Source organism: Dreissena polymorpha, chromosome 11 (assembly GCF_020536995.1).
Source record: "Dreissena polymorpha isolate Duluth1 chromosome 11, UMN_Dpol_1.0, whole genome shotgun sequence".
In the NCBI taxonomy this organism is placed as follows: Eukaryota; Metazoa; Mollusca; class Bivalvia; order Myida; family Dreissenidae; genus Dreissena; species Dreissena polymorpha.
In genome coordinates, this window is record NC_068365.1 from 61,760,789 (window position 1) to 61,781,886 (window position 21,098).

Here is a 21,098-nt window from a genome sequence, read left to right on the forward strand (position 1 = left end):
TGTGTGCAAAACATTATAATTGTTTCTATTATAAAGTAAATCAGTTAAAATAAATCATATGTTTTGTTTGATGAAAAAAAAGCATCTGCCAAGCCGTAACATTTAATATCTCATAATTGTGTGCTTTTCTAGCCTCTGGAATTTAAAGCTGGTTCGGTGGCTGCGGCGTAGTAGATATGGTGTCCGCTTAGTGACTTGGGGGTCTCGGCATTGATCCCTTTAGTGGAAGTATTCTTTAGATAACCCTTAAGATGCCAAGTACTTATCCTACCAAGGAAACATGTTATTCCATCTCATATCTCAAGTCAAAGTAAGCTGTTGATTCAATCATAAACTGATTTAACATAATCAAAATAATGTAATGTGTCAGATCAATATTGATTGACAGGATTATCAATGTATAATTATGTGAACTGTATGATATCTTACTTATTTTTTTTTTTTTTTGCAATTGAAATATTTCATTAATACCGGTATCTCCCAAGGTTACATTTTTTTTGCAAACTACTGTCGCATAGTTTAAATAAGGTTTCCACTAAAAACAAGCCATTTTGTAGTAATTCAAAAATCACAGTCTAAACTGCATACACTAAGTTTTTAGCTGTATGGTAAATATTTGAATGCAAACAAACATACGGTTATATCATCCATATTTATTTTTTTAATTTATACATTAATATGCTAGGATTGTGCTCAGGTGAGCTTAAAAAAACAAGAGCTGTGTTTGTGAAACACAATGCCCCCCTACTGCGCTGCTTTGAAGCCATATATTTGACCTTTGACCTTGAAGGATGACCTTGACCTTTCACCCCTCAAAATTTGCAGCTCCATGATATATGCATGCATGCCAAATATGGAGTTGCTTTCTGCAATAGTGCAAAATTTGACCTTTGACCTTGAAGGATGACCTTGACATTTCACCGCTCAAAATGTGCAGCTCCATGAGATATGCATGCATGCCAAATATCGAGTTACAATCTTCAATATTGCAAAATTTGACCTTCGACCTTGACAGATGACCTTTCACCACTGAAAATGTGCAGCTCCATGAGATACACATGCATGCCAAATATCAAATTGCTATCTTCAATATTGCAAAAGTTATGGCCAATGTTAAAGTTTTCGGAAAGAATCACAGACTGACAGACGGACTGACATTTCAACTGCTATGTGCCACCCTACCAGGGGCAAAACAAGAGGGCCATGATGGCCCTGTATTGCTCCACTGCTGAAAAAAGGCTGAAACAAATATTTTCAGCATGTGAAAATACTAAAATATAGGCCCTATTTAAGCAGATGTACACTTTTGTGACCCTCTGGGCTGGGTCAAATTTAACCCCAGGGGCATAATTTGAGCAAACTTTGTAGAGGACTACTATATCTCACTACATACAACATGTAGTAGCCCTAGATCCTAGAGTTAAGGACAAGAATATTTTAAAAGTTTTCACAAAATAAGCAAGATAGAAGTGTATATAATGTTCAATTTTGTGACCCGCGGGTCAGGGTCAAATTTGACCCAAAGGGTATAATTTGAACACACTTGATAGATGACAATAAGATGTTACTGCAAACCAAATTTGGTAGCCATAGTCCGAATGGTTTTCGACAAGAAGATTTTTAAAATTTTCATAAAATAGGCGCTTTATAAGCGTTTATTCAATTTTGTGACCCCCCCCCGGGGCAAAATCAAAGTTGACCCCAGGGACACAATTTGAACAAATTTAGTAGAGGACTATAAGATGCCATTACATACCAAATGTGGTAGCCCTAGGCCCAATGGTTATGGACAAGAATGATTTTTAAAGTTTACCCAAAATAAGCCATTTATAAGCATATGTTCAATTTTGTGACCCCGGGGCAGTTTCAAATTTGACCCCAGGGGCATAATTTGAACAAACTAAGAAGAGAACTAATAAATGTCACTACATACCAAATTTAGTAGCACTATGCCATACAGTTATGGACAAGTAGATTTTTAAGGTTTTCACAAAATAGGCCTTTTATCAGCATATGTTCAATTTTGTGACCCTCGGGGCAAGGTCAAACTTGACCTCAGGGACATAATTTGAGCAAACTTGGTAGAAGACTATAAGATGTCACTACATACCAAATTTGGTAGCCCTAGGCCCAATGGTTATGGACGAAAAGATTTGTAAAGTTTTCACAAAATAGACCCTATATAAGCATATGTTCAATTTTGTGACCCCCGGGGCAGGGTAAAATTTGACCCTAGGGGCATTATTTGAACAAATTTGGTAGAGGACTTTTAGATGTCTCTACATATCAAATTTGATAGCCCTATGACCAATGGTTATGGACGAGAAGATTTTGAAAGATTTTACAAAATAGGCCTTATATATGCAAATTTTCAATTTTGTAACCCCAGAGCAGGGTCAAATTTGACCCCAGGCGCATAATTTGAACAAATTTGAAAGAGGTTCACCCAAGGAACATTACTGAGAAATTTCATCAGAATTGAACCAGTAGTTTAGGAGAAGAAGATTGTTTTGAGGAAAAGTTAATGTAGGGACGGACGCACACAGGCACGGACGGACGCACGAACGACGGACATAGGACCATGACATAAGCCCCGCTGGCCTTTGGCCAGTGGAGCTAAAAACAAATTAAGGAAGGGAGGGAGCACCCCTCCCTAACCCAACCATACAGGTCCCGGGGCATCAGAAATATGATCAAATGCACTAATAATCATATAATAATGATAAAATTACCACTGTTGATAAATTGGAAACTGTTATGATTGTGAGATATAATGTAAACATTTGCGTACAGATCAATCTTTTTTCTTTAAGCCCAACACAAAATAACAATGCAAAATTAAAGTTTTAAAGGTTTTCAATGGGTACAAATAGGATATTTATCTGGACATTGGAATCGTTGAAATACATGAAAATATCATCAAACAACTTAAATGTATTTCATTGTTATATATGTTTTTCTTGATTTTTCTCCAAACTTTACACAAATATGGGTGATTTAAAAAATAACTAGAAATGGCGCGGCAGAGGCCGACGTGTATCCCCACGCCGCATGTTTGACCCAGGGGTGCCCCAGAGTTGGTAATGGGGCCATGCATAGTTGAGATTGAACGTATTGTCATAAGAGAAGTTCGGTATCAATTAGATGTGAATCGGTGTAGAATTCAAGAAATTATAGTAAAAGTCAATTTTGGGTGGGCGTGGCCTATGTTGAGGGCCCAGGGTTGGTAATGGGGCCATACATAGTTGAGATTGACCGTATTGTCATAAGAGAGCTTCAGTATCAATTTGAAGTAAATCGGTGTAGAAATGAAGAATTTATAGTAAAAGGCAATTTTGGGCGGGCTAGGCCTATATGGGCGGGGCGCCCCAGGGTTGGTAATGAAGCCATGCATAGTTGAGATTGACTGTATTGTCATAAAATAGGTTCAGAATCAATTAGAAGTGAATCGGTATAAAAATGAAGAAATTATAGTAAAAGGCAATTTTGGGTGGGCGTGGCCTATGTGGGCATGGCCAATGTGGGAGGAGCACCCCAGGGTTGGTAATGGGGCCATGCATAGTTGAGATTATCCGTATTGTCATAAGAGAGGTTCAGTATCAATTTGAAGACATTCGGTGAAGTCTCCGGTGCACTCAAAATGTGCAGCTCCATGAGATACACATGCATGCCAAATATCAAGTGTTGCTATCTTGAATATTACAAAAGTTATGACCAAGGTTAAAGTTTTGGGACACACACACACGCACGCACGCGCGCGCGAGCACGCACGCACGCACGCACGCACGCACACACACACACACACACACACACATACAATGACGGACAGGCCAAAAACAATATACCCCCGATCTTTCAATCCGGGGGCATAAACATGAGTAAAAATCTCTGACCCGGCCCCACCCCCATAACTTTTGACTCAGTGGTCAGATAAAAATTCCAAATAGTGCAGGGTCGCACATATGCTCATAGCTACCATGTGTGTAAGATTCAAGGTTCTAGTGCTTATAGTGTAGAAGAAGAAAGTGGCCAGGACGAACGGACGGACAGACGGACGGACGGAAGACTGAGATAACCACAATATCCCCACTTTTTCTCCGAAAAGCATGGGGATAATGAAGCCTAAATGAAAAGTTTTCTCAAATTTTATATGTTAAGTTATGGCAACAGTTTCGTTTGCATTGAATAGGGAAAGGGTTCAAGTATTATAAATGAGTAAGGCCGTTCTGTCAGATGTAATCACTTTTCCACAACAAAAGATGTTAACCAAATGTTTTGATTTTTTTTGGATAAATGTACATGTCTTTTGCACTTAATAAAATCCCATTAAAACATGTTATCAATATTTTGTGTACACTTTGGACACTTACATGTATACAAGTAAAATAAGCAAACCATTCAACATATATAAATACTTTTTAAATTGTTATTACATTTGACTATACAAATTAATGTTTCCCCAAATAATGTTCTGTGCTAGAAGGTCCGTTTGATGATTTAAGGTTGATGTTTAGAGATTTAAGGTTATTTGTACTTGACAACTTTAGTTTTCATTTAATCTAAGAAATACCCAAACAGTCTGTAATATAGAATACAAATTAAATTGGTATAACATATTCTTATAAAATTATAAGATAAGTTACAGGGAACTTGAATTGTTTGCTGAAAGGATCTAGCATGATTTTAGGCCAAATCTGTACACTTGGGACATTTTCAAAATGGATGAAAATCTGAAGAAAAATAGCATAACTTTTATATGTATTTTATTTGAGGTATCTCTGTGGTCCTTAGTATGTTTATAACCTATGGGAAATCAGAGGCATAAGGAATCTCCATAATTATGCAGTGTGTCATAGATCTGTATTTCCCATAAAAAAACACATATATTTCACAAATTGTAGATACATTTGACCTGGTTTTCAATATATTTCACATAGTTGTATATATTTGACCTTGGTTTCATAATTTATCTTGTTCTATAAAATAAAGATCTACGGTATTTGACATTGCTCTCTATATGCTGGAGATCTTTATGCTGGGCATTGTTCTCTATACAAATGGAAATCATACCTTGTTCTCTTAATATCAAATGATGTTCTCTACATATTAAACATTGTTCCTTATGGCATTGACCTTGATCTTTAAATATAAGACATTATGCCTCTTCTATATGTTGGAATTCGATATCTATATATAAGACATTGCTCTCTATACTTGAAGTTGATCTAATATTGTGTTCTCTATATATTGGACGTTTTTCTATAAATATTGAACATGGTTCTGTATACAAAATACATGTTTATATTTTTTTATAAAATTTGACCTCGTTTTCTATAATATGTGTCTTGTTCTGATAAAACTGGGTTAAATTCATGTGCTTAAAGTGTCGTCCCAGATTAGCCTGTGCAGTTCGCACAGGCTAATCAGGGACGACACTTTCCGCTTAAACTTGATTTTCGGTAAGAAGGGACTTCCTTCAAACTAAAAATACCATAAAAGCGGAAAGTCTCGTCCCTGATTAGCCTGTGTGGACTGCACAGGCTAATCTGGGACGACACTTTACGCACATGAATTAAGCCCAGTTTTTTCAGAACAAGACACATATAATTCACTGTTCTATATTTAGACCTTGCTCTCTATATATTGAACATTATATTCTCTATATATTGGACCTTGTTCTTTATAAATTAGACCTTGTTCTTTTTATACTTTATACATAACACGATCTTCTCTTACTTGACCTTCCTCTGTAATACAATATATCCTCTATATATTTTGGTAAGGTTTCATTACAATAATGAAATAATAATAAGTGCTGTACCGTTGTTTATCGAAGGTTTTAACATGGTTTTGAGTTTAGATGTGTAGGAATTGCACCACAAGGGTGACAGCCTGCGTGGTTTAATTATAAGTGTCTGAAAGACTTTGTCATCCATCATATTTGACATTTGACCATGTTCAACTTTTATTTTGGCTTTTTTCAGTTGCTTTTGAATGCTTTATTAAATCGAAATTTAATCATTAATTCTGCTATAATGTAAGTTTGTTTTCACTTTCTGGAGGTTTTTAAGAAAAACATTCATTTTGTGTCCCATGTGTACATGTACAACATTTAATAACCAACTTCAGGCTAACATTGAAGATTATTGGAGAAATATTTTGATTAAAATTGACATTAATTTGAGAAGAGGAAATGTATTTTTGTAATAATGTTATGGTAAAGTCAAATATACTTCCCACACATAATCATTTATATGCTTATATTTTTCTTCTGAAGACAAAATATGGGACATACCCATACAATAAGAGTATTTCACCCCCAGAGTGAAGAAACCACCTTTATCTCTTGGAGATTACACCCTTCTGTGTACTTCTTTCCAGAAAATTAGTGCCTTTGTTTATATTTTAAAAGCTATCACCTGTCCATCAAACATGATGAGATTTCGAACACTTGGGACAATACGATATTTTTCTTGCATAACAAGTTCACAAGGTTTTGGCATCAAATTTTCAACACATCTTGTGATCAGCATTAATGGTTTGAAGAAAATGATGTAAAACCTTGAAAATTCTATCTTATGAAAAATTTAAAATAACTTCTTGCAAAATGTACACTTGGGACAGGGACAAATTCTGACCACATTTAGTATTCAGCTGTTCAAAATTTACATTAACAAATAATTGTATAAATACCTGTACAAATGTGTAGAAAAAACATGTGACAGGTTAAAAGGACACTTTTTGCCTATAAATATTGAAGCACTTTATGATGCCACCTCTAAATATACGTGAAGAGAGTTGAAAATTGTTGCACAAAATTGACAAGAACATCATTGCTTTGAACACTTGCTACAAGAGGTATCAACCTAAGTAAGAAGCATTGTTCTTTTTTGCTTAAAGCATATGCATTCTTATATTCATTAAATGATGGCAATACCTATTATTTCTGAAAGTTTTATTGAAGTATAGAATTGAAAATTGGCTTTTACATAAAATGTCACGTAAAACCAGTACACTTGGGGCAATTTTAAGGATATTTTTCAATATATTTTGTTAATGAAGCAAGTTTATGAGAAGAATTTTCACATTTAAGTTAATCACATGGAAACACTTCTGTAAGATAGAAAAATAACTCAAACATGCTTAATGGTAGGAAAATAAATGCATGTTTTATTTAGGCTTCATTATATTTTTAATCACCCATATGATATGATGCGGCATTTGTCTTTTAGGAACATAAAAAAATCAATCATTTTTACCCGGAAGTTGGCGCTGTAATAAATTTGCTATTCTGTGTGTTCTTTTACTCAGCTTGATTTGGAATTCTTGAAAACGCGCCATGGAGATTTGCTTTCGCCATTAAAAATAATAGTTCACGGATTCAAACCATAATTCCTGATTAATATGTTGCTACAGTGGATTCCTGTTCTTAGCATACCATGTCAGCAAAAATTATGCTAATAACAGGAATATGCTATTAACAGGAACACACATTTTAGCATAAATATAGCATCTGGGGGCATACAATAAGTCAAATCTGTTAATAATTGATCGTCAAAGTGAAATTTAAATGCAACATTGTATATGATTGATGTTTAAGATAACTATTTATCAAATGGAATTGTATTCTAAGGTATTTGCATTTGCATTTGAGCATATTTTAGCAGATTTAAAGCATATTTTCTTGGCATTCTGAGAATTTTCTATGCTATAAAGACTTTAATTGAATTCTGAATATTGGGGTTAAAAATTATGCTATTAATAGAAAAAACAATACATTAAAAGTTAAGAATTAATCTGTGCTTTGACATTCTATATGCTAATAACAGAAATATGCTATTATCAGGTATGCTAATAAGTGGAATCCAGAAATTATCCTTCAGTCTGACATAATTTCTTAGCCTGTCAGACCAAACATCTGACAGATTATTTTACATTTTACGGTGTCTGACTTTTTTTAAATATTTATTTATTTAAACCTATTTATTTAAAGCTCGATTGCATAACAAGCCTAAAGCTTATATGAAACGCTCTCGAGTCGGTCTCATTGGTGTCTATGGCGGAGATCTAAAGAACGCTCCCACAGTGGGGATCGAACCCGTGACCTCCCGATCGCTAGGCGGACACCATATCCACTACGCCACAGCGACCTCGGTGTCTGACTTGGCTTCTCACTTTTGAGTCCATGATGCTAAATGTTTTAGATTCAACACTAGTTTCCTCAACCTCACGACACCAGAGCTCCTGTGATGCAAATATACTTAAGTGGTATAAAGGGATATATTTCTTCCCTGCAAATTGCGTTTAGTTCCTCACTTCTGGTAAAAAACAAACTTGTTACCCTCCGATTGACTGTCAATTTAAACAGCAAACTCCAATACATATTCCTGTTTGTATTCTTGTATGTAAATGTCCACAACATATGGGCGTAGTTATATGGGGACTGAATATTCAAATACATGTAGGTAAAGAAGTACAGTAAATGACATGACAAATGCCCTTAGGACATATCATCATCCTTAATTCTAAACCAGCTGTACATGACATTACCGGGGGTATTCGTAACAGGGGCATTTCAGAATAAAGATAAAAAGATACAAACGATTCGCAATGGAAAAATTATTTCCTGCAAATATTTTTATCGAAATTATTTCCGACAAGACATGTTGTACAATAGCATGCCATGGTTAAAATGAGTGTGTAATACAATGCCTAAACTCTTTCTGCACAGTTTGGGGAAGTCTGCTTTAGGGACATTTAAATGGAAGGACAGATGAAGGGTAACTCATTATAGTGCCACCAGTGTAATAATTATGCAATTTTTTCGCAGTTCAGAGCTGAAAATAACATCCCAGAACTTCATTATGCACTGCCAAGTTATTCAATAAATGGTAAATTGTAAACATTTCAATTATGAAAAATTAAACAACTTGTAATTCAGACACAACTCACATTTTACCTTTTGTTAGCTTTGAACAAGCTAATTTGCCTCGGTGAAAAATAATTTACATTGAAATTGAGAAGAGTCCTCGAGAACTCAGTGCCCCAGATAATTAACTTGGAAATAGGGTTTTTAACCATTGATTTTGAAAAATAGGGTGATTCCATTCTTCATAAAGAGTGAAATGCGTAATAAAAATGCATACCTTAAAATAATTGCTGATTTACTTCTGTTGACGCTGTACACTTGTATTGATTCAATAGAACTGTAAACTATTATGATAAATTTTAATAAACTGATGTTTCGTATTATCTTTAATCCTTGAAACTGTCCATGATATAAACTTTTAAAAAATGTCGACAATTTCTAACCAATGACATGCCTTTTTATACTTTTTGATAGGTTTGTTAAGTCACAGACTTTCCATCATGTTTTTGGATGTCAATTCAACTGCTGTATACACAGTTTCTAACAAAATCGATAACACGAATGATTCGGCACTTATTGGCTTTTGCTTTCTTGATTCGAAAAAGTTTGTGACCGGCTGATATTTTGGAGCAACAATCTCGGACGTCTTTCGACCTCTCTAGTCTAAGCTATTTACATTTCGCATCGTAATAGAAACTGAAAGTACAGACGCTTTACAAATACATGCACAATGAGCGACGAATTAAGTCAGATTGAAAACGCATAGCGTTTGTATAACTATGACCGTTTGCTGAGCTTGCTGAATGTAAGCGTCACCGCGTTACGATAATAATTCCAAAGAGAAAATACCTAAAATGAGCTGGGCATTTTTAATCGAAGCTTTTGTATCGTAAATTTGACGAATTTGCGTAAAAGTCAAATTGGTTGCGTTTTCAATACGCATGATATTGTATTTCTTTGCATTTTTAAACATTTTAATAGGGTGAAAGACGCAGATACGCAGCTTTACTGGGGCACTGAGAACTGGTTAACAGACATGATATTTAGGATAATTGAAGAAGTTAGGACAGCAGATATACATGTATGGGGAGAACGAGAAACGTAAACAATGTTAACCAGAAAGGAACAATCACAGGCCATCGGCACCTGTGTCGGAAGCAATTATTAAGAATCACTAAGTATGTAAATCGATAGAAACAGAGAACCTACACTTGCGCACCCATTGAAACATTCTTATCAGTCATCGTCGTGATTTTTTGCAAAAGTTTTAACAGCCGTTAGACATTTATGATCGATTTTTATATTTAGCGAATGGCAATTTTTTTTTGATCGACTAGTTTGCAGCCAAAATATAAAGCACTTACCGCGTGTAAATGTTAAACTTTAAACAGGTGTCACATAAACTTGCAGAAGATGTGAAAAAGGCACCATCATGGCGGCAGCCATTTTTTCCAAACAAACCAGTTTCGCAGCAAATGGCAAATATAACAAGAGTTCTGATTGGCTAATGCCATTATCTAAAAATAAATGCTGGTCGAGCAGGCTTTTTCTGCTCGAGCAGAAAAAATGCTGCTCGAGCAGCATTTTTTTCTGCTCGAGCAGAAGTTAAAGTTTCGACCCCTTTGGTATCCCATATTCCACGTCGTGTGACTGCATTAGTCGAACGAATGGGTCCGTTTCCTCTGTTAGTTTATGCGTTACCTGCAAGAAAAGTGTGATATTACGTCATGTGAACGAATAAATATTGATGAGTGTAACTCCAATTAATTCTTGCTAAAACTTATTGAGCAAATGTAATTGTTGAACGGTAAAATTGTTCGATGTTGAATATCAAAATAAATAACATACGACATTTTGAAATTGTTAGGTGTAAAGCCGAATCGCATATCGTCACCTTAGTGTAAAACAGTGATAAGTCCATATTTCAAAATTTTACAGGAAAGTAAAAAAACTGATTGTTATAAAAGATTGAGCTTTGATTTTAACACTGTTAACATTTTTATACAGTTTTTAAACTAAAAATATATTAGATAAAATGTATTTCAGTATATTGCTACCAAGTAATATTATATTAGATGAATTTGCACATAACTTCATTTGACACTGAGATATTTTTAGTGCGATACTGTAACAAGTGCACTTATTCCTATATTGCACTGGACATTCTTTGTGCATTAACTGAATATGGTAAGTTATTATGGTTTAAAATCAAACAATTTACTGAATTTCTTGTAAAACTAAGAATAAAATGTTTAAGGATATTAAAACAAAAAAATGTTTACACCGATTTTGATGTAGGAAATAAAATTATGAGCACAGGGGTTCTGCCATGCATTGCATTATGAATCTTTTTAAGATGAAATAATTTTTTTTTTCGTTTTTAAAGAAACATCTTGCATATTAATGAAAAAAACAACACATGCATTGTTTGATAATTTATTAATCAACTTTAAACAATAACATTACAATGATATTTCATTTAACATAATTATATTTGTAACAAAAATCATCGAAATTTAATTTTTAAACTTCAGAAAAATAATTTCATTGGAACAGGCACAAATTGAGGAGTATGACAACATCATCATACATTGATACAGTATACTTTACAGTATAATATTATTTAATATGAGTTAAATACAATTGGTCAAATGTGAATGACAAAAAAGTTAACGTTAATGAGACAAACAAGACATCTTTTACTACATGACTTTTTCTTCTATATTGATGACTCATTACAATTTCATGGAGTGACCTAGGCTGATGTTGACAGTACTTATATCTTGAATTTTACCGTCACACTCCCAGTATATAAGTAATGATATATAAAAATGCTACTGATAAGCCCACATACACTTTTAATAAAACTGGAGATTTCTTTTGCACTTTTTAACTTTAAGTAGATAAAAATTCAAGTTTTCTTCTTAAATTTTGTTGCAAAATACCATGATATCTTACAAAACACTACAGGAAAAAATATCCAGCATAAATTTGATCATTATTGTAGCTGAGAGTAAAAACAACAATAACAATTTGGTTATCACTCACAGGGCAAATCTTTGTAGAATGCATCACTAGACTGTTATATTTAGCCTGAGGAATGGTCTGCTTGTAACCAGGCCTGAAAGTCCTTTCAGGCAAGGCAATTGCAAATATTGTGAGCGGCAATATCCTTAAGAAGTCCAAATTTATGTATTTCCACGCTAAGTAAAGAAACAGGGATTTCGAGAAAAGTACTAAGACAGGCCACTGCAAAGGCATTGATGGCTATTCCAAAGAGAAAAAAGGTCCTGGAAAGAAAAAGAATCAATAAGGAGGTGATCAACTTCATGGAGCGACACGAGTTCTGTGCTGAAAACCCAAATACCAAGGTATTAAAATATTTTTTTTGTTGCCTGCATCCTGACTATATACTTTTGACAAAGGTTATAACTTGAAATACATGTTTATGCAGCAAACATAAAAATTTCGCTATGAAATTTAAAAGCATTCGCTCTGTAGGAATTGATATTTCACCAAACCCAGAAACGGTTAGCAAGAAAGTATCTGAACAGGACATGACAGATATGCTAACCAATAAAATACAGGATGACACAGAATTCGAGTTTGAGGAGTTGAAACGCGTAGAAGTAGAGGGGAAGAAGAAAATGAAAAAGTTAAATCCAAGAACACAAAAGAAGAGTATAATCAAACATACACAACTGCAGTTCCGAGATTTCTTACAGCATGTTTCTAGGTTGGAGACACAATATACTGCCATAAGAAATCTAAAAGCCAACTTGCCAAGAAATGAAATATTGATCCATATGGATTTTGCAGAAAATTCCACATGCAGCAACGCCGACGAATTTCAAAGCGCTTATTGGAACAGCACAGGAGTTACACTGCACCCGGTAGTTGCTTACTATAAAGAAGAAGAAGAGATGAAACACAAGAATTTGATTTTTGTTTCTGATGTCACAGACCATAATTCCACAGTGGTGGTCGAGATCTTGAAAAAAAACTAGTCCCTGACATGAAAGCATGACTGTGTTTTATAATGGAACTGAGTATGAAACCACAGCCAAAGAACTCTAGATGAAAAACCCGAATTCTATTTTGGGAACCATAAAGTTGCATGCATAATATTTGCTGCACACAATCAGTTATATACCGCCAAGGTCTCATGTTACTGTGAAGCCTGTTCAAAAGGCGAAAACTGTGGACACTGGAAAATAGACACTGTACCAGAAAAACACAATGTAAGTAACGAAGACAGCCTACGCGAATGTTCACTTAAACGGAAGTTGATAGATCATGAAGGAAATGTCGATGAAAACAGAAAAAAAGTACAGAAGCTAAACATAACTGAAATGTGCGCAAACAGAAATGGCTCTTCACATATCGCAGATGAAAATGTGTTGCCCAAAGTCTTAGATAAAAATGAATCCCCATTGATCAAACCAGTCAAAGACCTGTGCTCAAGCTAAGTCTAAATTGAAGGGTGTCCCACCTTGCCCCTTCGAACCTCCGCCCTGCCCTTCCAAGGGGCCCCCCTCCCCCTGCCCTTTATTTTTTTATTTTTTTACATTAAATTATGATTATTACCGGTAATGAATCTTTAATTACATTGTTATTAATTTATTCCTCATTGTAGACATTAAATGGTTTAATAATAATGGGAATAATATATTCTAACAATTATTAAAAACATATAAATGAACATGCAGCAGCAACAGGAAGCATTCCAGAGACACAAGCCCACTTGAAAGTGCACTTTTGACAAAATACTGCGCGTTGAAAGTGCCCTTTTGACAAAAAGCCCCCCCCCCCCCCAAAATCCTAGCTGGAGCACTGAAGACGCATACTATCTTGTAAATTTGGATGATGTCGTCTACCCAGGGAAACTTCTCAAGGTTGATGATGATAAACAGGAGGCGACAGTTTTATTCATGGAGGAAACTCAAGGAAAAGGAGATTTGAAACTATTTGAGTGGCCGTTAAGAGATGACGTACACGGCGTTGAATTCGAACAGTTTGTACGTGCAATCCAATAGCCAACTTCTTGCAGGAAAAGCAAAAGGCTGTCTAAACTTGAAAATGCCCATTACACGTTTTTTGACACCACTTTCAATAGCCAATTTCTTGTAGCAAAAGCAAAAGGCAGTTTATGTAGTTTGTTTTGTGAAAATTGATTGTTTTGACAAAAAGTGTCAGGTACGTGGACTCGAAAATAGTTCTAAGAAGTACGCATATAAACTACATGTACTCTAGAACTCATAAATGGTTGTATTTATTAAATGTGAACGTTTTAATCATAATGTTTGTTATTTGAAAATGTAAACGTAGTCGACTTAGTTGTAATTGCAGGTTGTCTATAGGAACGAAATAGACTTGTCAAGCACTTTAAAGTGGCCGTCCAACAGATTTTGGCATGTATTGAAGCTTGTCATTAAATGCTATAAATGCTTTATATTGATAAATTTAAACATTTGAACTAAAAATCTCCTGTAAAAAAAAACAAGAATATAATTTAAAAAACGGAAAAAAAGTAAACCTAAACAGGGCTCGAACCACTGACCCCTGGAGTCCTGGAGTAAAAAGCCTCCCGTCTAGACCACTCGACCATCCACGCTCATGTTTTGAGCTGATGTATTTTATAGCTATATAAGCAATCCTCGTAGTTTCCCAAAATATCGTTTCGCGTCGATTCGACGCTTTATCTGTTGGACTTTAAGAGTTCTTTAAATCTATGTTTTTCCGTGTACATGTGTATTTAAAGATTTTTCAAGTTAAGCCATTAAATTTTTATCATTTTTTTTATAAAACATGTGTATCAATGAAACGAATTAGGCATGCTTATAAAGATTCTTTGAATTGATGTATGCACGTTTGATGGTCAGGTACGTTAATAATACAAAGGTTGTTAACATACTTGATTTTGGCTGAGATATTATTTTTTCCTTGTAAGAAAATATTAATGATGTTTTCGTAAAAATGTATGTTTGAATTAGATTTTAAAACCGACGTTGTTCAAATGTCATGTATATAATCCTTTAAATGAACAGCATGATTTAACAAACACCCCTTTTTAAAACGTGTTTAGTAATTTAAAAAAAATGATGACACAAATTCAAATGTTTAACAAAAAATGAAATAACAGTCAGGAATCTGTTTAGCACAAATTACCACATATAATGATAAATAATAATTGAATCTGTGCGAGTTGAATTAAATGTATTGATGTGTTAAAATGAATATAACATTCCTGACATTAGAATATCATTGTGTCAATGATTATGCAAATATTATGAAAATTGGATATTTCTAGATGACCCCGTTGTTCTTTTATGTACAGTTTGGTGTTCAAGTTGATTTTAATAAAGTTTATGGTTCAATTGCTTTGTTTTAATTTTCCAACATTTCTCTATGTGTTAATGTCCCTTTAACTGGGATTCAATGCATAGTTTCTAGCTATGATATCATCATTTGGCTTTGATATATTATACTTATCACTATATTGCAGCAAATAACTTTGCTGGAAATCAATCTTATTTTGGTGCAATAAGTGAACAAGTGCACCTGTGACTTTCTTGCACAATGCAAAGCAGTTTAAATGAAAATAACATTGGTGAAGTAAGTATACAAGTGCACTTATTTACTTTCTGCACCGGACAGAATTATGTGTGTAAATAATTCAGTATGACATTTTCTTAAAAAGTACCAATTAAACTGGAATACCATTCTGATATTTATTTAGGACATGTATGACATCATTTTAGATCATTTTATGCAAAAAAGTCATTTTTGAAAAAAATGTCACTTATCACTGTTTTGCGCTAAGGTGACGATATAAAACATTGATCGTAAATCATTATGATTTGTAATTATTAACTTTATGTCTAAAATGTGAACTGATTAACTGAACGACCTAATCAGACTGAAATACTTTTGAAATCGATGTTAAAACCAAAACATGAAAAACAAAATATATTTTAGTGACTTTGACTCTTTCAGTGATTGAGTCAGTGTGTACGCTAGCGTGTCCGTAATAACACTCTTTCAATGATTACGTCTAAGTGTACCTTAGCGTGTTGGTAATCACGCTCTTCTAGTTGTTACGCCAATGTGTACGTTAGCGTATTGGTTATCACACTCGTTCAGTGATTACGCCTTTGTGTACATAAGCGTGTTGGTAATCACGCTCTTTCAGTGGTTAGGCCGGTGAGTACGTTAGCGTGTCGGTAATCACACTATTTCAGTGGGTACGTCTGTGTGTACGCTAGCATTTCGGTTATCACACACTTTCAGTAGTTACGCCTGTGTGTACGTTAGCGTATCAGTTATCACACTCTTTCAGTGGTTACGCCTGTGAGTATGCTAGCGTTTTGGTTATCACACTCTTTCAGTGATTACGTCTGTGTGTACGCAAGCGTGACCGTAATTAACTCTTTCAGTGTTTACGCTGGTGAGTATGCAAGCGTTTCGGAAATCACACTATTTCATTGGTTACGTCTGTGTATACGCTAGCGTTTCGTTTATCAAACTATTTCAGTATTTACGCCTGTGCGTACGTAAGCGTGTCGGTAATGACATTCTTTCCGTGGGTTACGTCTGTGTGTACGTTAGCGTGTCTGTAATGACGCTCTTTCAGTGTTTACGCTGGTGAGTATGCTAGCGTTTCGGAAATCACACTATTTCGGTGGTTACGTCTGTGTGTACGCTAGCGTTTCGGTTATCACACTATTTCTTTTTACGCCTGTGCGTACGTTAGTGTCGGTAATGACGCTCTTTCAGTGGTTACGTCTGTGTGTACGTAAACGTGTCGGTTATGACGCTCTTTCAGTGGTTACGCATGTGTGTACGTTAGCGTGTCGGTAATCACACTCTTTCAGTGGTTATGTCTGTGTGTACACTAGCGTGTCGGTAATCTCGCTATTTCAGTGGTTTCGTCTGTGTTAACACTAGCGTGTCGGTAATCTCGCCGTTGGGTATCTCCAAACTTTCAGCTAAATTTTAGAAATTCGTCCGACATCGGTTTTACTAATCATAGAAAGGCATCTTTTTCATGATACTTAAAATTTAAGTATTACCAGGATCACTATAAGTAATCTACCGTATCCGATTTCTTTGTTCTTTCAGATTTCAAACAGGACGAATTTCTATACATATATCTATCTATACAGGTTGTGTCAAATGATTCATGTTTAACCCGCAGTTAAATCGTGTTCAAGTGAGATCCAAGTTAAAACATAAACACTGATTGTTTGCGAATTTATTCTTTATTAGCACACGATAAAATCATGCTTGTGGATAAGATTTTAAATCTTAACACTGAGCGCTTAAAGACTCTAAAGTAAAACACATTATACAAATGAATTCTTACGTTTTGTAGTACAAACACAAACAAAAACAGCATGCAATAGCTAAATACGAAATTATTAAGTACTAGTTCTTTCTTTCAACTATCCACTTACCAGGTTAAATAAGCAGATCGTATACGTAGGCGTCCGTCAAGCAATTCCATGAGGAAACTTCCTATGGGTTGGATCGTTTTTCTTGAAATATCCATTCGTATCTAAAGCCAATTAAATATGTATACTTCATACTTCTACCATTACTTCTATTTCTGCTACTAGTTCCACAACGACCATTACACACTAACATTCACAACCACCACATACAACAACAACAGCAACTACTACTACTACTGCTGCTGCTGCTGCTGCTTCTGTTGCTGCTACTACTACTACTACTACTACTACAGTAACTTCTACTGCTACTACTACTACCACTACTACCACTACTACTTCTACTACTTCTACTACTACTACTACTACTACTACTACTACTACTACTACTACTACTACTACTACTACTACTACTACTACTACTACTACTACTACTACTATTGCATTACAGTGATACTCCCAATCGCTGTATCCCATCTGTCGATCATTGCGAGACATTGCATTTCACTAGCCCTTCGGGCTCTCATAAATCAGCATTACAAAATTAACTCTTTTGGTAAAACACACCGGAACATCGTAGTCGTGTACTGTTTGCTATGTATTTCATTGATTATTTGAAATATTTTTTTCTCTATAAAATCTTTGCTAAATATATAATAAAATTAATTCATAGACGTAGGTCAAATATTACGCCTCAAATTGCAAATGTATTTTTAAAGAATGGTAACAAAAAGAAAGATAATCATAATAGTTTAACATCGCATGTAAAGTACCATTTTTCGTCAAGTTTTAAATTTTGATGGGTTATGTAAGGTGACATAGACACTCAGTAAAATATTGCGCCCTCACATACATACACGCGAGTCAATATTTATAGATTAAGAAGCGCAACAAAATAACACCTGTTTTAAAACAAACAACAACACTGTTCTACTTCTATAGCCCTTTAGTGCTTTGCTAACGCGGTTATTTCCATTTGGCTTCAGGAAAGTATATAGCCAGTTTCGGTAATGGCCCAGGGCGCTACAAACAACTTCTCAGCGATTCCGGTAAGCTCTCTGGCTACGACGCGTATGACGGCGTCCCTTACTGTGACATCACAAGCGAAGGTCGCGTAAGATTTCTCGACCTAACGCTGCCGCAATACGGGCTTCCATTGTATGACTGGGTCATGAGTCTTGAGGTAGCCGAGCATATTCCTGGTGATTTCCAATCAGTCTACGTAGACAACATTATCCGACATGCAAAATAAGGTATTGTCCTAAGCTGGGCACGGCCGGGTCAAGGCGGATACCAGCACATAAACGAACGACCTTTTGAATATGTTGTTAACCTATTGGACGGTCTGGGCTTCTCGCATGATAAGGATACTTCGGAGAAAATGAGAAATTCCGCCGAGTTGCCTTGGTTACGAAAAAATGTCAACGTGTATAGACGCAAAGCGAAATATTCGGATACATTTGCAGGGTCGCCAGATGTATACATATAGACACACTTTAATGTGATTATTCGGCTTCAACTGTTTGGATTTTATTACTGTCGTTATTCGATATAAATTAAATTATATTCAACGCGTATCCCCTACAAGTGAAATGAAAACACATCACACACGCAAAAAAGATAAACTCTGATGGCAAAAATCCCTCTCAAGTTTGAAATTCCAACAATTACTTGATTGCAACAATTTTGGAAAATGTTAATCAAAATTAGCCCACTGTTTGTGAGACTCTAGGAATCAAATTACATTTCAATCGCTGTATATTTTCGTTTATGAGTCGGAATTTGCATTGTCATGATGTTAAGTTACTTGTTTACACATGTAAATGTACTGTAAATATCTCTGGTTCCTGTTCATGTTCATAGATGAATCGTTGTTTTAATATGTTCTGTTCCCAGTCAGTAACATGTTTTTGCTACTTTTCAATAGCTGTAGACTGTGCTTAACAATTTAATAGTTTATTTTTGTATCGCCAACTATTCCGTACTCGTTACACTTACATCGATCCACGTAGCAACCTTCGCGCAGAGATTTTACTTGTTCATAGCACAGCCAGTATAGCACACATGCTGTAATTACGTACCCCGTACTGTATGGATTCAAATAAGGTGTGTGAGGTTAGTCAAATCAGCCTATTTAGCCTATTTAGCCGGTTAAGTACATAGGTTGATACGTACTTCCTTTTTATCCTATTTAGCCTATTGAGATGAAATATTAAGCTTATTTAGCCTATTTAGCAAGTTGGGAACATAGATGAAGAATATATTATCCGATTGTGCATTCTTCCAATGGCGAGTGGGTATGCACATTTAAGGGCCCCTTTCGGACAAACAAGAGTTATCACCCGGAAGCGACCTAGTGCAAGCTGAACTCCCGTTGGCTGCCTGTCGGGCTGATCCAGTTTCGGCCAATGTTTTTAATTAGGGTCGCGTTACCTACAGCCTATTTAGCGTATGTATTATGCTCTATTTACCTGCGAGTGGGTAGGCACTTTTAAGGGCCCTTTTCGGACAAACAAGAGTTATCCCACGGAAGAAACCTCGTGCAATCTGAAGTCCCGTTGGCTGCATGTCGGGCTCATCTAGTTTGGGCCCGTGGTTTTACTTAGGGCCTGCGTCACCTACAGCCTATTTAGCAAATTAGACTCTATATACATGGCGAGTGGGTATGCACCTCTAAGGGCCCTTTTCGGACAATCAAGAGTTATCCCCCATAATCGACCTAGTTGAAGCTGAACTCCAGTTGGCTGCCTGTCGGGCTCATCTAGTTTCGGCCCGAGGTTTTAAGTAGGGTCGGCGTCACCTACAGCTTATTTTAGCGTATGTATTATGCTCTATTTACATGGCGAGTGGGTATGCACCTTTAAGGGCCTTTTTCGGACAAACAAGAGTTATTCCCCGAAAACAACCTAGTGCAAGCTGAACTCCCGTTGGCAGCCTGTCGGGCTGATCTAGTTTCGGCCCGAGATTTTAATTATGGTTGGTGTCACCTACAGCCTATTTAGCGTATGTATTATGCTCTATTTACATGGCGAGTGGGTATGCACCTTTAAGGGCACCTTTCGGACAAACAAGAGTTATCCCCCGGAAGCAACCTAGTGCAATCTGAAGTCCCCTTGGCTGCCTGTCGGGCTCATCTAGTTTTGGCCCGGGGTTTTAATTAGGGTCTGGGTCACCGACATCCTACTTTGCGAATTAGGCTCTATTTACATTGCGAGTTGGTATGCACCGTTTAGGGTCCCTTTCGGACAAACAAGAGTTATCCCCTGGAAGCAACCTAGTGCAAGCTAAACTCCCGTCGGCTTACTGTCGGGCTGATCTAGTTTCTGCCCGGGGTTTGAATTAGAGTCTGCGTCACCTACTGCCTATTTAGTGTTTTATGCACTATTTACATCGCACGTTTACGGGACCCTTGCGGACAAAAAAGAGTTATTCACCGGAAGTGTCCTATTGCACGCTGAACTCACGCCGACTGCCTGTTGGGCTGATCTAGTTTCGGAACGGGATTTTAATTAGGGTCGGCGTCATTTTCAGCCTATTTAGCGTATGAATAATGCTCTATTTACATGTCGAGCGGGTATGCATCTTGAAGGGCCCTTTTCGTTCAAATTATAGTTATTCCAAGGAAGCGACCTAGTGCACGCTTAACTGCCTGTCGGGCTGATCTAGTTTCGGCCCGGGGTTTTAAGTTGTTTCTTCTTCACATAGGCCTTTTTAGCGTATTATGCTCTATTTACATCTTGAATGGGTATGCACTTTTAAGGGGCGCTTTCGGACAAACA